This window comes from Gossypium hirsutum, chromosome A06, assembly GCF_007990345.1.
Source record: "Gossypium hirsutum isolate 1008001.06 chromosome A06, Gossypium_hirsutum_v2.1, whole genome shotgun sequence".
In the NCBI taxonomy this organism is placed as follows: Eukaryota; Viridiplantae; Streptophyta; class Magnoliopsida; order Malvales; family Malvaceae; genus Gossypium; species Gossypium hirsutum.
Window position 1 is genome coordinate 4,838,149 of NC_053429.1, and position 16,971 is coordinate 4,855,119.

General features: G+C 33.7%; 1 pseudogene; it reads left to right on the plus strand.

The window, feature by feature from the left end:
* The first annotated feature begins 7,504 nt into the window (after positions 1-7,504).
* Positions 7,505-9,002, plus strand: LOC107962452 (MDIS1-interacting receptor like kinase 2-like; annotated as a pseudogene).
* Positions 9,003-16,971: the final 7,969 nt, after the last annotated feature.

A 16,971-nucleotide genomic window follows, 5' to 3' on the forward strand; every position in this document is an offset into this window, starting at 1 on the left:
ACTACGAATCCAATTTCTCACTCTACAGAATTCAAAATGTGTTGTATTTGATCTCATTAGAAACTAGACTCATTAAGGAGTCTAAGCATATAAATTTTATCTTATAATAATTTTTGTACAATTTATAATGATTTTCTAAAAACAGAACAGGGAATCCAGCAGTCATTATGACTCAGCCCCACAATACTTCAAATATCTCAAGATCGGTAACTCTTTTGTTTTTATAGTTTCTTTTGTAAGAAAATAGACTCTTCAAGCTTTAATGACATAATTCACTCAGCTTCTAATTCAACTCCTACAATTTATGGCGATTTTCCAAAATCACCTTACTGCTGCTGTCCCCAAACAGATTATTACCAAATCAAATACTAACATTAGCATTTCACCTTAATAGCTAGCTTACCAAGCCTTGATTTAACATATAATTCACACATATCACATTCAGCTATATATATATACATTTATCATATTTATTATTAACAAAGTATGCTCATGACAAATTTACTCCCAATCGCATCTCAAAATTCATCAAGCTTAGAACACATTTACTAATTAAATTCGGTAGTTTAATCACTTTACTAACCACTTATACATATAATTCCATTCAACATTATAACCCATTATCACTCATTTAGCCGATTATAGAGAATTAAACATAATATCTCTAGGATATACTCTACATGGCCGAATACACTACATTAATTTCCAACATTATCTATGTAATTACCTATAGGTTCTTATACCTTAAATTCACACATTTAGCCTTTTAATGCCTATTGATCGATTGTACATATATACCGCCAAGACCGTACGTAATAATCTTACTTATACATAACACTACTCAAATTCTTCGAAAGCATACTAACAAAATATCATGTACTATGCCGAACCTTTAGGAAATCAAGCACCTAATTCATCCATTTCAAAACACCAAATCGGCATTTGCTCAAGGCATTAAGCAAGGTCTAGGTTCGGCTATTACACACATGAGTATTAGAAATTATAGTTTTTAACAAGATCAACTTCTTTCATCAACAATTTCTTCATCAAAACTTAAAGATAAAAATCAAATTCCTTCCTTATCTACCATAACCGAATGTTCAATTCAACCATCCAAATTCAAAGTTTTGGCATGGGCTAAGTAAGTAGCATGATGAGTAACCTAAAACAAACTAGAATTTCAAAAAAAAATCTAACTTGATTCACTAACCTTCCTTAGGTTTCAATGGCCGGATGTTTGCTCCCCCTTCTCTCCCTCTTGGTTCGGCTAAGAAGAACAAAGTTAAGACTTTGTTTTCTTCCCATTCTTTCTATTATTCCTTATGTCTCCAATACCCCAATTTCCTATTATAAAATCTAATTCACAAATAAATTGCCCATCATCAATCCATCTTGGCCGGCCACTATAAGGGAATTGGGCAAATTTGACATGCAAGTCCACCTTTGTGTTGACATGCACTAATAAGCCCTTTAAAATTAGCCTATCATATTTCACCATGTCTCATGTTGATCCCTAATTAATAATTCCTCATACAATTGGCAAAATTAGGGAATGAAATTTCCACATATGCATGTACACACATAATAAGCATAGAATATAACAATTAATTATTTTCTTAACTCGGTTTTGTGGTCCCGAAACCACTTCCCGACTAGGGTCAATTTAGGGCTGTCACATAGAGTTGAGTGAAAACCAACTCAATGGCTCTATTCCTGCTTCACTTGGCAATTTGAGCAACTGTTGAACATGAACTGTAAAGCAACAAAGGAGCAACTTGGTGCATTTTGTTTATTTTGTTTATTTTTAATATTTGTAATGATAGCTATAATTGAAACAAGTTGATATGCAACTTGGTTTCATAATAATAGCTAATATGCTTTCATAATGATAGCTATAATGCTTTCATCTTTTTAATTATTAATTGGCAAGTTGCCAAATTTAGTGGAAATTGTTAGGTAAACATTCCACTTTTGTAACTCTATATTTTGAAATGAAATGAAAATGGTATCATCATTCGGTTTCAATCAAACATATTTTTTTTCCTTTTGCTTGTTAACCGAGAGCTTATGCTCTTGATGCTTTGTGTTTTTCTGCTTGCTGTTTGAAGAGCTTATGCTCTTCGTGTTTCATTGTTTGGTTGTTGCTGCCATTTTATCTAACAAATGGTAATCAGAGCATCCTATCTTTGAGGACCTTTGTGGTTTTGTTTTAGTTTTCAAAACAAAGTCAGTTTTGCTTCTGCAAAATCAGTTTCAGCAACATGAGCTTTGCACCTCCTCCACCACCAATTTTTGCTGGAGAAAACTACCACATTTGGATAGTTAAAATGAAAACTTACCTCCAAGCACTTGATCTGTGGAGTGCAGTTGAAAATGATGCCGAGCCACTACCATTGAGAGCAAATCCAACCATTGCTCAGATCAAGCAACATGGTGAGGAGCGAGCCAAGAAGCATAAAGCCATGGCCTGCCTACAGAATGGAGTGTCTGATGTAATTTTTACTCGCATCATGGCCTGTGACTCACCCAAACAAGCTTGGGACAAGCTAAAAGAGGAGTTCATGGGATCAGACAAGACAAGGCAGCAACAAGTAATTAATCTTAGAAGGGAGTTTGAAAATTTGAAGATGAAGGAGTCAGAAACTATCAAGCAATATTCTGATAGGATTATGGCTACTGTCAATAATATTAGACTCCTTGGAGAAGATTTCAGTGACAGCAGGGTTGTTGAGAAGGTTATTACCACCTTACCTGAAAGGTTTGAGTCAAAAATCTCCTCATTGGAGGACTCGAGAGATCTCACAACCATTTCTTTGTCTGAGTTGGTTAACTCACTTTATGCACTTGAGCAGAGAAGAGCAAGTAGGCAGGAGGAAAGTCCTGAAGGTGCTTTTCAAGCAAAGATCAGAGAAGGCTCCAGCTCAAGTCAGAAAGCTAAGAAGCCTTGGTTTGAAAAGAGGGAAAGATCAAAGAAAGATGTCGGTAGAAGGAGGTTTCCACCATGCGTTCACTGCAAGAAGACTAACCATTTGGAGAAGTATTGCTGGAACAAACCAGACATCCAATGCAAGAGCTGCAAGCAGTATGGTCATCATGAAAAGATTTGTAGAAATCAAGAAAAGTCACAAACTCTGCCAGTACAAGCCAAGACTGCTGAAGATCTTCAAGCTCAGGAGGAGCATGTCTTCACTGCCTCATGTTCTACAACCACAAGCAAATCCAAATGCAGTTGGCTTGTGGATAGTGGCTGCTCACATCACATGGCATCAAATGAGAGCCTGTTCAAGGATCTTGACAGGAGTTTTGCTTCAAATGTCAGAATAGGCAATGGGAATCTGATTGAAGCTAAAGGCAGAGGTGATGTTGTGATCAACACTAGTTCAGGTAACAAGGTTATTTCAGATGTGCTTTATGTACCTGAAATAGATCAAAATCTACTTAGTGTAGGTCAGCTGGTTAAGAAAGGCTACTCTCTAGTTTTCAAGAATGATTCTTGTGTTATTAATGATATTCTTGGTAGAGAAGTTGTTTCAGCACCCATGGCAGATAGGTGTTTTATGTTGGATGTGAGCCAACTTGAGAGAAGAGCCTATACAAGTTCAGTTGACAATGCTGATCTGTGGCATAGAAGATTTGGCCATGTCAATTTCTGGTCACTCAATTTGCTGCACAAGATGAGTTTGACAGAGGACATGATTAAGGTTGATGCAAATGAGTCTGTTTGTGAAGTATGTTAGCTTGGTAAACAGGCCAGGTTGCCTTTTCCAGTAAACCAAGCATGGAGGGCTCGAGAAAGACTTGAATTGGTGCACTCAGATGTCTGTGGACCAATGAAGACTCCTTCACTGAATGGAAGTAAGTATTTTATACTGTTTATTGATGATCTGACCAGATTTTGCTGGGTTTATTTCATGAAACAAAAGTCAGAAGTGTTTGAAGTTTTTGGAAAGTTCAAGGCATTGGCAGAAAATCAAAAAGGCTGCAGGATTAAGGCCTTGAGGACAGACAATGGTTCTGAATACTTGTCTGAAAGATTTCAGAAGCTATGTGAGCAGGCTGGGATTCATCATCAATTGACCACAGTGTATACTCCTCAGCAAAATGGAGTATGTGAAAGGAAGAACAGAACAGTGATGAACATGACCAGGTGTTTGTTGTTTCAAAGCAAGCTTCCAAACATTTTTTGGGCTGAAGGTGTCAACACCTCAGTGTACCTGCTCAATAGGCTGCCAACACATGCTTTAAATGATAAAACTCCTTTTGAAGCATTGTATGATCTTAAACCAACAGTTTCCCATTTAAAAGTGTTTGGTTGCATGTGTTTTGTACTTGTCCCTGCAGAAAGAAGAACCAAGCTTGAGAAGAGATCAGTTCCTGGTATATTTGTTGGCTACAGTAGCTGCAAGAAGGGCTACAGAGTATTTGATCCTTCAACCAAGAAGATTTTGGTAAGCAGGGATGTCAAATTCGATGAAGGAAGGTTTTGGAGTCTAGATGGCTCTAACACAAGTCAGTTTGAAGAAGAGCAGATTGACAACAATTTGGAATTGGCAGAAAATGAAGTCAGTAATGCCAATGTAGATAATACTCCTGTGAGAGGGACCAGGTCTATTGCTGATATCTACCAAAGATGCAATGTGGCCATTATTGAGCCTTCAAGCTATGAAGAAGCTGCAAGAAGCAAGAGCTGGAAGAAGGCTATGGAGGCTGAAATCGACATGATCCATAAGAATGACACTTGGGATCTGGTAGACAGACCTGATCAGAAGAAGGTCATAGGTGTCAAATGGGTTTTCAGGACCAAATTCAATGTTGATGGCTCTTTGAACAAGCACAAGGCAAGGCTTGTGGTGAAAGGGTACAATCAACAGTTTGGCATTGATTTTGAGGAGACATTTGCTCCAGTAGCAAGGCTGGACACCATAAAGCTCCTGTTTGCTTTGGCTGCACAGAAACAGTGGAAGGTCCATCAGCTTGATGTCAAGTTAGCTTTCCTGAATGGCTTCCTTAAAGAGGAGATTTATGTTGAACAGCCTGATGGATTTAAAGTCTAAGGAAAGGAGGACAAGGTTTACAAGCTGAAGAAGGCACTCTATGGACTAAAACATACTCCTCGAGCCTGGTATGACAGGATAGATGCTTACCTGTCTAAGCTCAATTTCGAGAAAAGTTTGAGTGAGCCAACTTTGTTTATAAAGAAGTCCAAAGATGAGACTTTGCTGATTGTCTCAATATATGTAGATGATCTATTAGTGACTGGAAGCAGGGTCGATTTGATTCAGGAGTTCAAGAAGAATATGCAAGACATGTTTGACATGACAGACTTGGGAATCATGACTTACTTCCTTGGTATGGAAGTAGACCAGTCTGATCAAGGCATTTTTATCAGCCAGCATGCATTTACCTTGAAAATTCTCACTAAGTTTCATATGGAAAACAACAAACCAGTGAGCACACCATTAGCTGTGGGAGAGAAACTAAGCAGCTTTGGAAATGAAGAAAAGGTAGATGAAAAGGAGTATAGAAGCCTGATTGGATGTTTACTTTACTTGACAGCAACCAGACCTGACCTTATGCATTCAGTTAGTTTACTGTCTAGATTCATGCACAGCTACAATACAACTCATTTGAAAGCAGCAATGAGAATACTCAGGTATGTCAAAGGTACTTTGAAGTTTGGTGTAATGTTCAAGAAAGGAAGTGAGCTGAAATTAACTGGCTACTCAGATAGTGACTGGAGTGGATCAGTTGATGATATGAGAAGTACTTCAGGCTACTTCTTTACACTTGGTTCGGGAGTTTTCAGTTGGAGTTCAAAGAAGCAACAAACTGTTGCTCAGTCTACTGCTGAAGCCGAATACATAGCAGCAGCTGCAGCAGTGAATCAAGCCATTTGGCTTAGGAAGTTGCTATGTGATTTGAATGAAGAACAGCTCGAGCCTACTGAAATTTTGGTGGATAACCAGTCAGCAGTTGCCATCTCTAAAAATCCTGTTTTTCATGGCAAAACCAAACATTTTAAGCTCAAGTTTTACTTTGTTCGAGAAGTTGTCCAATCCAAAGAAGTGAGTCTAATACATTGCAGCTCACAAGATCAATTGGCTGACATTTTGACAAAGCCTCTTGGCACAATCAGGTTTGAATTTCTAAGGAAATCAATTGGTGTTTGTTGCCTACAGTCCAAGGAGGAGTGTTGAACATGAACTGTAAAGCAACAAAGGAGCAACTTGGTGCATTTTGTTTATTTTGTTTATTTTGTTTATTTTTAATATTTGTAATGATAGCTATAATTGAAACAAGTTGATATGCAACTTGGTTTCATAATAATAGCTAATATGCTTTCATAATGATAGCTATAATGCTTTCATCTTTTTAATTATTAATTGGCAAGTTGCCAAATTTAGTGGAAATTGTTAGGTAAACATTCCACTTTTGTAACTCTATATTTTGAAATGAAATGAAAATGGTATCATCATTCGGTTTCAATCAAACATATTTTTTTTCCTTTTGCTTGTTAACCGAGAGCTTATGCTCTTGATGCTTTGTGTTTTTCTGCTTGCTGTTTGAAGAGCTTATGCTCTTAGTGTTTCATTGTTTGGTTGTTGCTGCCATTTTATCTAACAGCAACTTGGAAATTCTGTTCCTCCGAGACAACTGGCTTTCAGGTTCCATTCCTAATGAAATTGGAAACTTGATGAAGTTGACCATGTTAGAACTAGACCACAACAATCTCACAGGAAATTTGCCGCAAGGCATTTGCCGTGGTGGATCACTTGAATACTTCACAGCAAATGACAACCAGCTTACCGGACCAATCCCTCAAGGGTTGAAAATTTGCACTAGCTTGAAGAGAGTCTACCTTGAAAGAAACCGACTCAGAGGAAATATATCTGAAGATTTAGGTGTTTACCCAAATCTAAAATTCATTGAATTAAGTGACAATGAATTTTATGGTGAAGTGTCTTCCAATTGGGGGTTGTGCAAAAGTTTAGAGAGCCTATCTATTGCAAGGAACAATCTCAGTGGTACAATACCAGCTGAGATTGGAAACTCACGTCAGATACAAAGGCTTGATCTTTCGTCAAATCATTTAGTCGGGGAGATTCCAAAGGAAATTGCAATGTTGATTTCTTTGCTTGATCTTCGTTTGAATGGGAATCAACTTTCTGGTAGTGTACCCTTGGAACTAGGACTTATGTCCAAGCTTTTTATCTAGATTTGTCTGCAAACCAATTGAGCAAGTCCATCCCTGAAACTATAGGGAATCTGTCCATGTCATTCTACTTGAATTTGAGTATCAATCAGTTTAGTCAAAGAATTCCAATTCAAGTAGGCAAGTTAACTAAGCTGGTTCAACTAGATTTGCGTCACAACATGCTTTCAGGGGAGATTCCAGGGGAATTTCAAAGTTTGCAGAGCTTGGAGACACTAAACCTTTCTCACAATAATCTCTCTGGTGAAATACCAGCCTCTCTGGAGAAGCTCAGAGGCTTGCACACTGTTGACATTTCATATAATGAACTCCAGGGTCCCATTCCCAACTGCCAAGCATTTCTAAATGCTTCAGTACAAGAATTGGGAGGGAACAAAGGATTATGTGGCAATGCTAGAGGATTACCGCCTTGTACACCTTTTTCTAAGAAGGGTCACAACAACAACAAAACCTTTTTAGTAGTTATGTTCTCTCTTTTATCGGTTTCTTGTCTCTTGATTTCATCAATTGCTTTGTTGTTTGCCTTCAAGAGGAAGAAAGATACAGATGAAGAAAGACAAAACAATGCAAGTGATGAAATATTTTTCTCTGTAACTCCCTTTAATGGAAGAAAGTTGTTTGAAGAGATCATTAGAGCCACCAAAGATTTTGATGCTCAATATTGCATTGGGAAGGGAGGATATGAAAATGTATACAAAGCAGAGCTGTCATCAGGAGATGTTGTAGCTGTGAAGAAATTTCATCCGTTGCATACCGGTGAAATGGCAGATCAAAGACAGTTCCTAAATGAGGTAAGGGCATTAGTAGAAACAAGACACAGAAATATCGTGAAGTTCTATGGTTTTTGTTCCTCTGCAGGTCATTCCTTCTTAGTATACAAGTACCTTGAAAGGGGTAGCTTGGCTTCAGTTCTCAGTAAGAATGAAGAATCTAAGAAATTGGACTGGAACAAGAGGGTGAATATTGTCAAAGGTGTTGTTAATGTCCTCTCCTATTTGCACCATGACTGTTCACCGCCCATTGTTCATCGAGATATAACAAGCAACAACATTTTGCTTGATTTGGAGTATGAAGCTCACCTTTCAGACTTTGGCACTGCTAAGCTTCTCAATCCAGAATCATCCAATTGGAGTAATATTGCTGGAACATACGGATACATCACACCAGGTGATTTTTCATTTTACTTCCATAGATGAGATAGCATAGAGGATAATCTTTGTTGTCAACTATTATTTCTTTTTCTTTGCAGAGCTTTCCTACACCATGCAAGTTACTGAAAAATGTGATGTGTTTAGTTTTGGTGTACTGGCATTGGAATTGATAGTCGGGGCATATCCAGGTGAATCTCTCTAATCTATCAATTTTAACAGCAGAAAGCATTCCACTAAACAATGTATTAGATCAAATTCTTTCGCCTCCATCGCCAGAAGTTGTGAACAAACTCGTATTCATCCTGAAGCTGGCTATTTCATGTTTAAATATCAATCCAAAATCTAGGCCAACCATGCACACTGTTTCTCAGCTGGTGTTCGACCACATCTAGTCGCATCTAGGACTCTTTGATCATCATCTAAGATACCACCTTAGAAACGTTTGGTATTTACTCTAATGTTGTTTCTTTAGGTTTTGTGTAGTTATAATGGGTTAATGGATTAGCATTTTTGTACCCTTAATTACCTTTTTCCTTGAGAATTGCTACTAGCTTGTTGGTGGTGCAACAAGAGTTGTTTCCGATTTTTGTCTGTAACAGTTTATCATAAATTGTATTCTAGTATTATCTTTTCAAAGGTTTCACCCTCTAATATTGATTGGGTCCTTCAAAGAGCTAAGCCTTTCGAAGCTTTCAACACCCTCCCTTTGCTATTAATCCAAGTCCTATTGCCTCATATTAGTCCTACATCAATTAAAGGATTCGCTAATCCATTTATTAATGCTCTCAAATTTTAATGTCTTCCCCATTCTTTTTCTCTAAAGGGCCATACCTATATCAACTTCACTTGTATTTCATGGAGTGATTTTCTTTTAATTGAATCTACTTGACCGGCCTCCATTAAGTCCTACATTGAATTAACTTAAATGTAGAACTCAAAGGATGGATGAGGATGTTCTTTGAAAACCTATCTCGCTTTCTTCAATTGTAATACCCAACCCAAAATAAAATCTAATTATCTTTTTAGGATTTTTTTTCTTTTTTTACTAAAGCCTATTATGAAAAATAAAATTGCAATAGGTGGATTAAAAAGAAAGATAAGAGAACAAAACATAAGAGAACAAAATTTGGGGAAAATGGAGGGTGGAAATTGAAGTTCTAGCCATAAATTCCCTGTTTTGATTGTTTAAAGTAATATTTATTAGATTGCTACAATTTGATGGAATTATTTGAAAGAAAATTTCTTAGTGAATTGACTTTGTAAAATTATTAGGTTTTATTTTATCATCTATTAAGACATATAAGTATGATTTTTATTAGATTGAAGGTTCAGTAGATTAATCATAGCTTCCAACACATCAATACTTACTAAACTAATTTGCACATTCAAACCTATATAATCAAGCATAAATAGTTAATAATAAAAAAAAAGTTAAACTATCGAAATTATCTGAGCTTTCTTAAGTTACAAGCCCATCAACCTAGTTACATACTATAAGACTCGAAACATTTATATATATACAAAATAGCTACGAAATGATTCGAGTTGAGCTGAAGAAAATGAATGCTTAAACTTAAGTTTACTAAAACTTCCGTCAGAGACATGCACCCGAAAACAAACATAATCATACACTGAATAATATATACTCAATAATACTAACATAATTTGAACTCAATTGTAAACATAATAAAACCGAATAAACAAATAAGTAAAAAAAGATTGAATATGTTATTCATTAGTGATTTCAATATCAACATTAATGTGCATATACCTATAAACCACTATTCCTTTAGAAGATTCATAATCATTTATCATTCCAACATGTTGATATCCACATTCTCGCTTGCTTACAAATCACATTTATCTTGATGCGCCTTAAGGTATTTGCATTTATTTTTACTATATCAATTTCATATATTATATTTCCATTATTATCAAATTTTACTGATACAAATGTTTGGCATATAATTTCATATTTTAGCCTCTATTAACATAATCAAACTTAAAAACAGATACTCAGATCAATCCACCAACACACCAGTATATGCAACGAAGTGTTGATCATGCATAAATGCACCAATCCCGCCAACTACACTAGGATACTCTCATACCCTCAAGGAATTTGAGCTGACGATGACAATTTGTTATCGATCCTCAAGAAATTAAAGAACCGTCGCAACAGACCCTATGACATGCCAACTATACCTTGACTCTATTCGACAACGTTAATAGAGTAATTTCATTTTTAAAGAACACATATCATTAAGAAAGCATATACATATATAATCAATTTACCAAATGATCGCAAAACACATAGTTGAGTATATACATACCTTTAAAATACCATCTCATTGATAGTTTATCATTTTTGAACATTTTACGAGTTAAACATATTTATATAATTATTTAATGAACTCAAATTATGAGAGTACAAATTAGATTTTCTATTCTTAATGCCCTTAGCTTTCCCTTTGCCTTTCGACGTCTCAATGTCGTCTATAGCTATGTACGAAAAATTCAAATATTAGGAATTTATTAGTTATGCATTTCAGACATAAAAACATGATGGTTAAACATGAATTCATTTCAATCCTTACAAGCCCTTATATTCGAAACAATTGTATCTCACAATTCACCTAATCGAATTTAAATCTGACTAACAAATATAATACAAGAAGCTTCCTACAACCATTTTTTATTATCAAACCTCAAGTTTTCATCCCTTACAATTAAGTCATTAATAACATATAATTTATCAATTTTCTAAGTTTTGATTCAAGTTTAATTTACACTTTTTACTAAAATTTTAACATATTCTACTATTATCTTTATTAATATCAACATGCATGAAATTAAATCTTTTAACTTCAAATATTCTTAAGTTTTTCCATCAATGGAAAACCATATAAAAGCTCACTAATTCACTAGATTAACTAATGGGTTCTTAACAATTATTCCCTATTAACAAAAATCCTATTGAAATTCAAAGAAAAGAACTCGCTAATGCTTGATGCATGGTGCAGCAATGGTGGCTTGATGAAGTATTCTTCTTTCTTTTGTTTGTTTGTCTCAGCCGATTAAGGAAGAAGAGAATTGAATTTTCTGTTTCATCCGATTACTTTCATATTTATATGCATAATTAGCATAACGCTTGACATAATTATTTCACAAATCCATGTTTAATCGACCCATAATATTAGTTAGTGGAATCATTTGACTTTTACTTAAATATTAACATGAATTAACAATGATTTTATTACTCCTAAAGTCCTTGACATAATTATACGCAGGCCACTTAAATATATATTTTTAATTCCCCAATTAAAACCACTTTTCAATTTAGTCTATATACTATAATTATCAATTGATTCAAGTTAATTCCGCTAAATATCTAGTTTTTCAATTTCGTAATTCACACATAAATGTTCTATACTAATTTCTAGCAACTTGTCTAAAATTGAATTATTGGTGTCGATAAAATTAAAGGTCGTTACAATTTACTCCCTTTTTTGATAAAAATGTCAAAGAGACTTCTTCTCGCCCTACGATCTTCTTTATACCAATCCAGCAAAGTGCATAAATATCCAATAAAGTAATAAGGTTTGAGAACAAAATCAAACACAACCACAATTAGCTTCAAGTATGCATAGTACAACTGGTCAGCAAAGGCAGTTATCAACAAATCAATAGCATATTTAATGATATCATCTTTTCCCATGCCAGTTCATAGTCTTGCTCTTTTTCGAGAGAGTCTCCCTTTAAGAGATATAACTTATTTTATTAAACGTCTTATTTTATTGAATATTATTAATCTCTTACTCAAAATTTAGGTAAATTTCATTATAAATGTCACAATTGAATTAATCCATAGACGGATTTAGAAATAATTCAATTCAAGTTTTGTTCAATGTTTTGTAATCTATGTCATTATTTCTAAAAGTCAATCTAGTTCTGATAGCCAAGTTCTTCAATTAGCATTATAGAGGACATAATAATACTAATATTAGTCATTTCCTCTTTCTGATGGCTACGCATCATTTAGATGAACTAATAATATAAGTTTCTTTTGTATTATAATAAATTTCTATAATGTAAATTAATATTAATTAAACCTTAGATAATCAGTGATCAAATATTTGCTTTTTCATCTTATTTTTCATGCAAAAATTATTGAGAATAAAATATAAAAAATATTAAATAGTGATGTGAAAATTGTATTTGTACAAGCCCAATTTTGGGCCCAAAACCCCAAAACCCACTAAGCCACAACCCAAACCAACTTAAACCTACCCAAAACCCAAATAACCTAGCCTAATACATTAAAGAAAAATAAAGGAAAACTTAAAACCCTAGCCGTCAGCACATGCTCCCCACCCATCCACCACCGACGCCTGCAAGTGGCCTCTGCTCCACCACCGTTTGCCTGCAACAATAAAAGAAGAAGAGACAGATTAGTCAAAAAGAGCAAGTTGTAGAAAAAACGCCTATAAAAGGCTGAATCCATTACCATTTGTAAGATCGGCACTTGTGAAATAAAAACAATATTAGATTTCAAACATACAAGCAAAAAATAGAGACCCTAGTAACATCAAAAAGCAAGAAATAACCCAATATCAGAAATCGGAGAATCGAAAATACCAAGATCTAAGGTGATTTTTACTTTACTTTCGTTTTGTTTTCGGAGCCATTTTTTTCTTCTCACTTACATATATATATTAAAAACATAAAAAAATAAAAAAAGGGAGAAAAATAAACCTTTTGGGATTCCGGCCACCGCACGACGGCGGACGGAGGTGGTCCGGCAACTGAGGCTCCACCGGAGAGGAGAAGCTTGAGAGGATTTGGGGGAGAGTTTTTAGCTTTTTCTGGAAAAGAATGAGGAAAATGAAATTTTAAAAAAAAAACTTGACTTTTATAACATGGTAAAACGGCACCGTTTTTGTGCCTAGGGTCTGAACGCCAAAACGGCGTCGTTTTGTTTGACCCGTGTGTGACTCGACTCGACGTCTGAGGATTCGCGTGTTTTCTTTTGATGGTCTAATTCGCGATCGGCCCTTCCGCATTCTTCTGCTTTTAAATTTCATTCTCTTGGCTTTTAATTTATGCCCAGAATTTTTATTTCTTCTCCAATTCGGTCCTTTTGAAGCTGCGCGTTTTGAGACAAGGGGTTATTCCCCATTTTAGTCCCTCCTGGTTGATTGCGCATGCGATTTAATCCCCTCTTCTTTTATGTATTTCAGATTTGTCCCAAAAGTTCTATTTTCAATTCAATTTTGTCCCTTTTCTTTACCTTTTTTATTATTCTATTTTAATTTTAATATTAGTCATGCTATTACATTTATTACTGTTATTATTATGTTTTTATTAGTGTTCTATTATTATTATTTTATTTGATGCTTATATATATATATTATATTATATAGTATTATTAATAGCTTTTAATATTATTATTATTATTACTATTATTATTATATATTAGTGTATATTTTTATGTACATACACGTATATATATATTTTTATATATGGCATTGCTTTTTCATTATTTAATATTTTTATTATATTTGCTCTTTGTATTTCTATATTATTATTATAATTATTATCATTATTATTATATAGTAGTGTGTATTTTCATTACATGTATATATATATATTGATATACGGGATTACTTTTGTTTACTTTACTTTAATATTATTATTATCATCCTTATTGTAATTACTATGACCATTATTAGTATTAGCATTTTTTTTATCAATACTTATATGTATGTATTATGTTTTTTTAATACCATGCATGTTGTGTATATTCTTAAAACTATATCATGTACATATATTTTAATACCACGTATATTTTTATTATTATTTCTATTATTATGTATATATTTCAATACTTGCATGTATGTATTTATGTATTGTTATTATTAGTTACTATTGTATATATATCACTGTTTTCAATAAATATTATTTTTTAGTCTAGTACTACGCTTTTTACATATATATGTTCCCCATTACGTCATATTTACATTATACTATTATTATTCATGTTATTATTATTATCATTAGTTATCATTGTCAGCTCCATTTTACCATGTTCTATTTATTTCTATTTTATTTACTTATGCATTCGACCATTGCATTTTCTTCATGTATTTGTTTATATTACTAAACTTTGCTTTTATCTTCTTATAATTGCTCATATCATTGTTATTAACACTGTCGCACTTATTATTGCGTATTAGCACCATAATTTGCTTTCGTGTTTTACTATAAACCACGCTATATTCTTAATCAATACATTAAAAAAATTTCTTTCATAAAAGTAATATTCCGTATTTGGTAATTCGAAACAATCGTGCCCTAACTTACTGGGTTTCGACTTCTTCTCATCTTACCTAAATAACGGAATATTCTTTTTAATCAGTATGATTTAAAAAATGCTTATTCTCGGAGACACGAAGTGTTGTGCCCTAACTTACCAGGTATGATATCTTGTCACCTCGAAATAAGAATTTGTTTTAAATAAAGGCAACATTCGGTGTTTGAGAATTCGAGAAAACGTGCCCTAACTTACTGGGTTTCGATTTCTCTCGTTTATTCTAAATAATCGAATACCCTTTTATAAATTAAAATCCACAAATTTCATAAAAGGCAAGCTTGTTCTCGAAAATTCAAGATGTCGTGTCCTAACTTACTGGATGTGACATTTTATATTTTGAGACGAGAAGGTCTTTAACATCTGAGCATTTTTAAAGAGAGATCATATTTCAAAGTCTTTCAAGTTTTCAATTTTCGACACTAAGACACTAATTAATCAACTAGGTAACAATTTTTGGGCGTTACGAGGGTGCTAATCCTTCCTCGTGGGTAACCGACTCCCGAACCTATTTTCTTGATTTGCGTAGACTAAAATCGTTGTTCAAATAAATCAAACCATTTATTAAAAACAACCACTTTTACAAGGTGATCTAATCACACCTAAAAAGATTGGTGGCGACTCCCGTTTTAATTTTCGTTTTCAATATCAAGTCGATCCCCGTTTTCCAAAAAAAATGGTTACGACAGTATTAGTCTAAAATAATTAAAAATATTACAAGTAAATTACGGTGAATAATTAGGGCACAATTTCTAACAAAAAGTACATTCTTAGGTTTGAATGAAGCTCTCTTATATTTTCCTTTAACATAAGCTTCACATATTTTGTCATTTTCAAAGGATAGCTTATGCAATCCAACAACTAAGTCTTTCATAACAAGTTTAGAAATAACATTCTATTGGAAAATTTGATTAAGAAAATTGTTGTTTTAGATACAACAAAAGTTTACTTTTTTTGTAAAAATTGAGCAGTTTTTTTATTTATAGCAATAAATTTATTGACCGAAATAGTACATGTGCTTTGTATGAGGCGATTAAGTCGATCCCAACTTTCAACCGAACTACCTTCTTCACTATTCTTGAACCATGAATTACCTCGAATGTAGGCTTGAGCAACACAAATCGTATCTCTAAATGAAAATTTTTAATTAACTTTCAATAGGTAAGTTAATTTCTCTCTTTCACTAGTAACTATACATTTTTTCTAGAAAATAAAATTTATTCTTGTTAAATAAATTTTCACTATTTTCTCACAAAATAACCAAATTGTATGATATGTGTGTAAATTGTTTAACTGGTAGCTCTTATTTTTAGAGAAAATGTATAAAAGTTCTATTTGAATAATGTCTAATTAAATAATAATATTTTAATAAAAATACAATACTCTAGTAGAACTATAGTACAGGGGGTGGTGACACCTAGAGGTGATCATGGGCCGGGCCGGGTCGGGTTAGGGCCTGGCCCAGACAAAATTTTAGACCCATCTACTAGGCTCGGGCCCAGCCCGGCCTAAAATAAAATTGCTAAGCCAGAGCTCGGCCCGGCCTGGCCCATATTAATTTTTTTTGCTTATTTTATTAAATAAAAAAATTTAAAAATATAATAAATCAAATATATTTAAAAAATAAAAATAAATATTAAAACAAATAAAAATAATACTAAAACAATTCTTAAAACAATACACAAATTGACAATATAATAAAAAATATTTATATTAAAATTTTAAAATGATTAAAAATAAAATAAAAATATATTAATATATAATTTGGGCCGGCTCGGGCCAAAAAACTCTTACTCGAGGCCCGGCCCGTTTTCTAAACGGGCCTCTTTTTTGCCCAAGCCCATTTTTCGGGCCTATATTTTTATCCAAACCCTCCCATTTTTCGGGCGGGCCTTCGGGCCGAGCCAGACCGCCCGGCCCATGATCAGCTCTAGCGACACCCTTAGTAAAACACTAGGGTTTGCTGCCACTTACATGGTATAACGCCAAGTTGGATTTTTCTTGTATTGGGTCTAATTTTATGTGTTTCTTGCACTTTAATCCAACACTCGTAATTTACCCAACCCAAAATCTATTTTCTAAAATATTAATTAATTAATTTTTCAATTAAATTATTTTATAAACTCAATTATAATTCCGCTAAAGTCATTTCAATTTTATCATATCATAATTTATTAGAAAATATATTTAATTGTTCTATTCAATAAATCTATGGTGACTAATTAATTTAATCCATA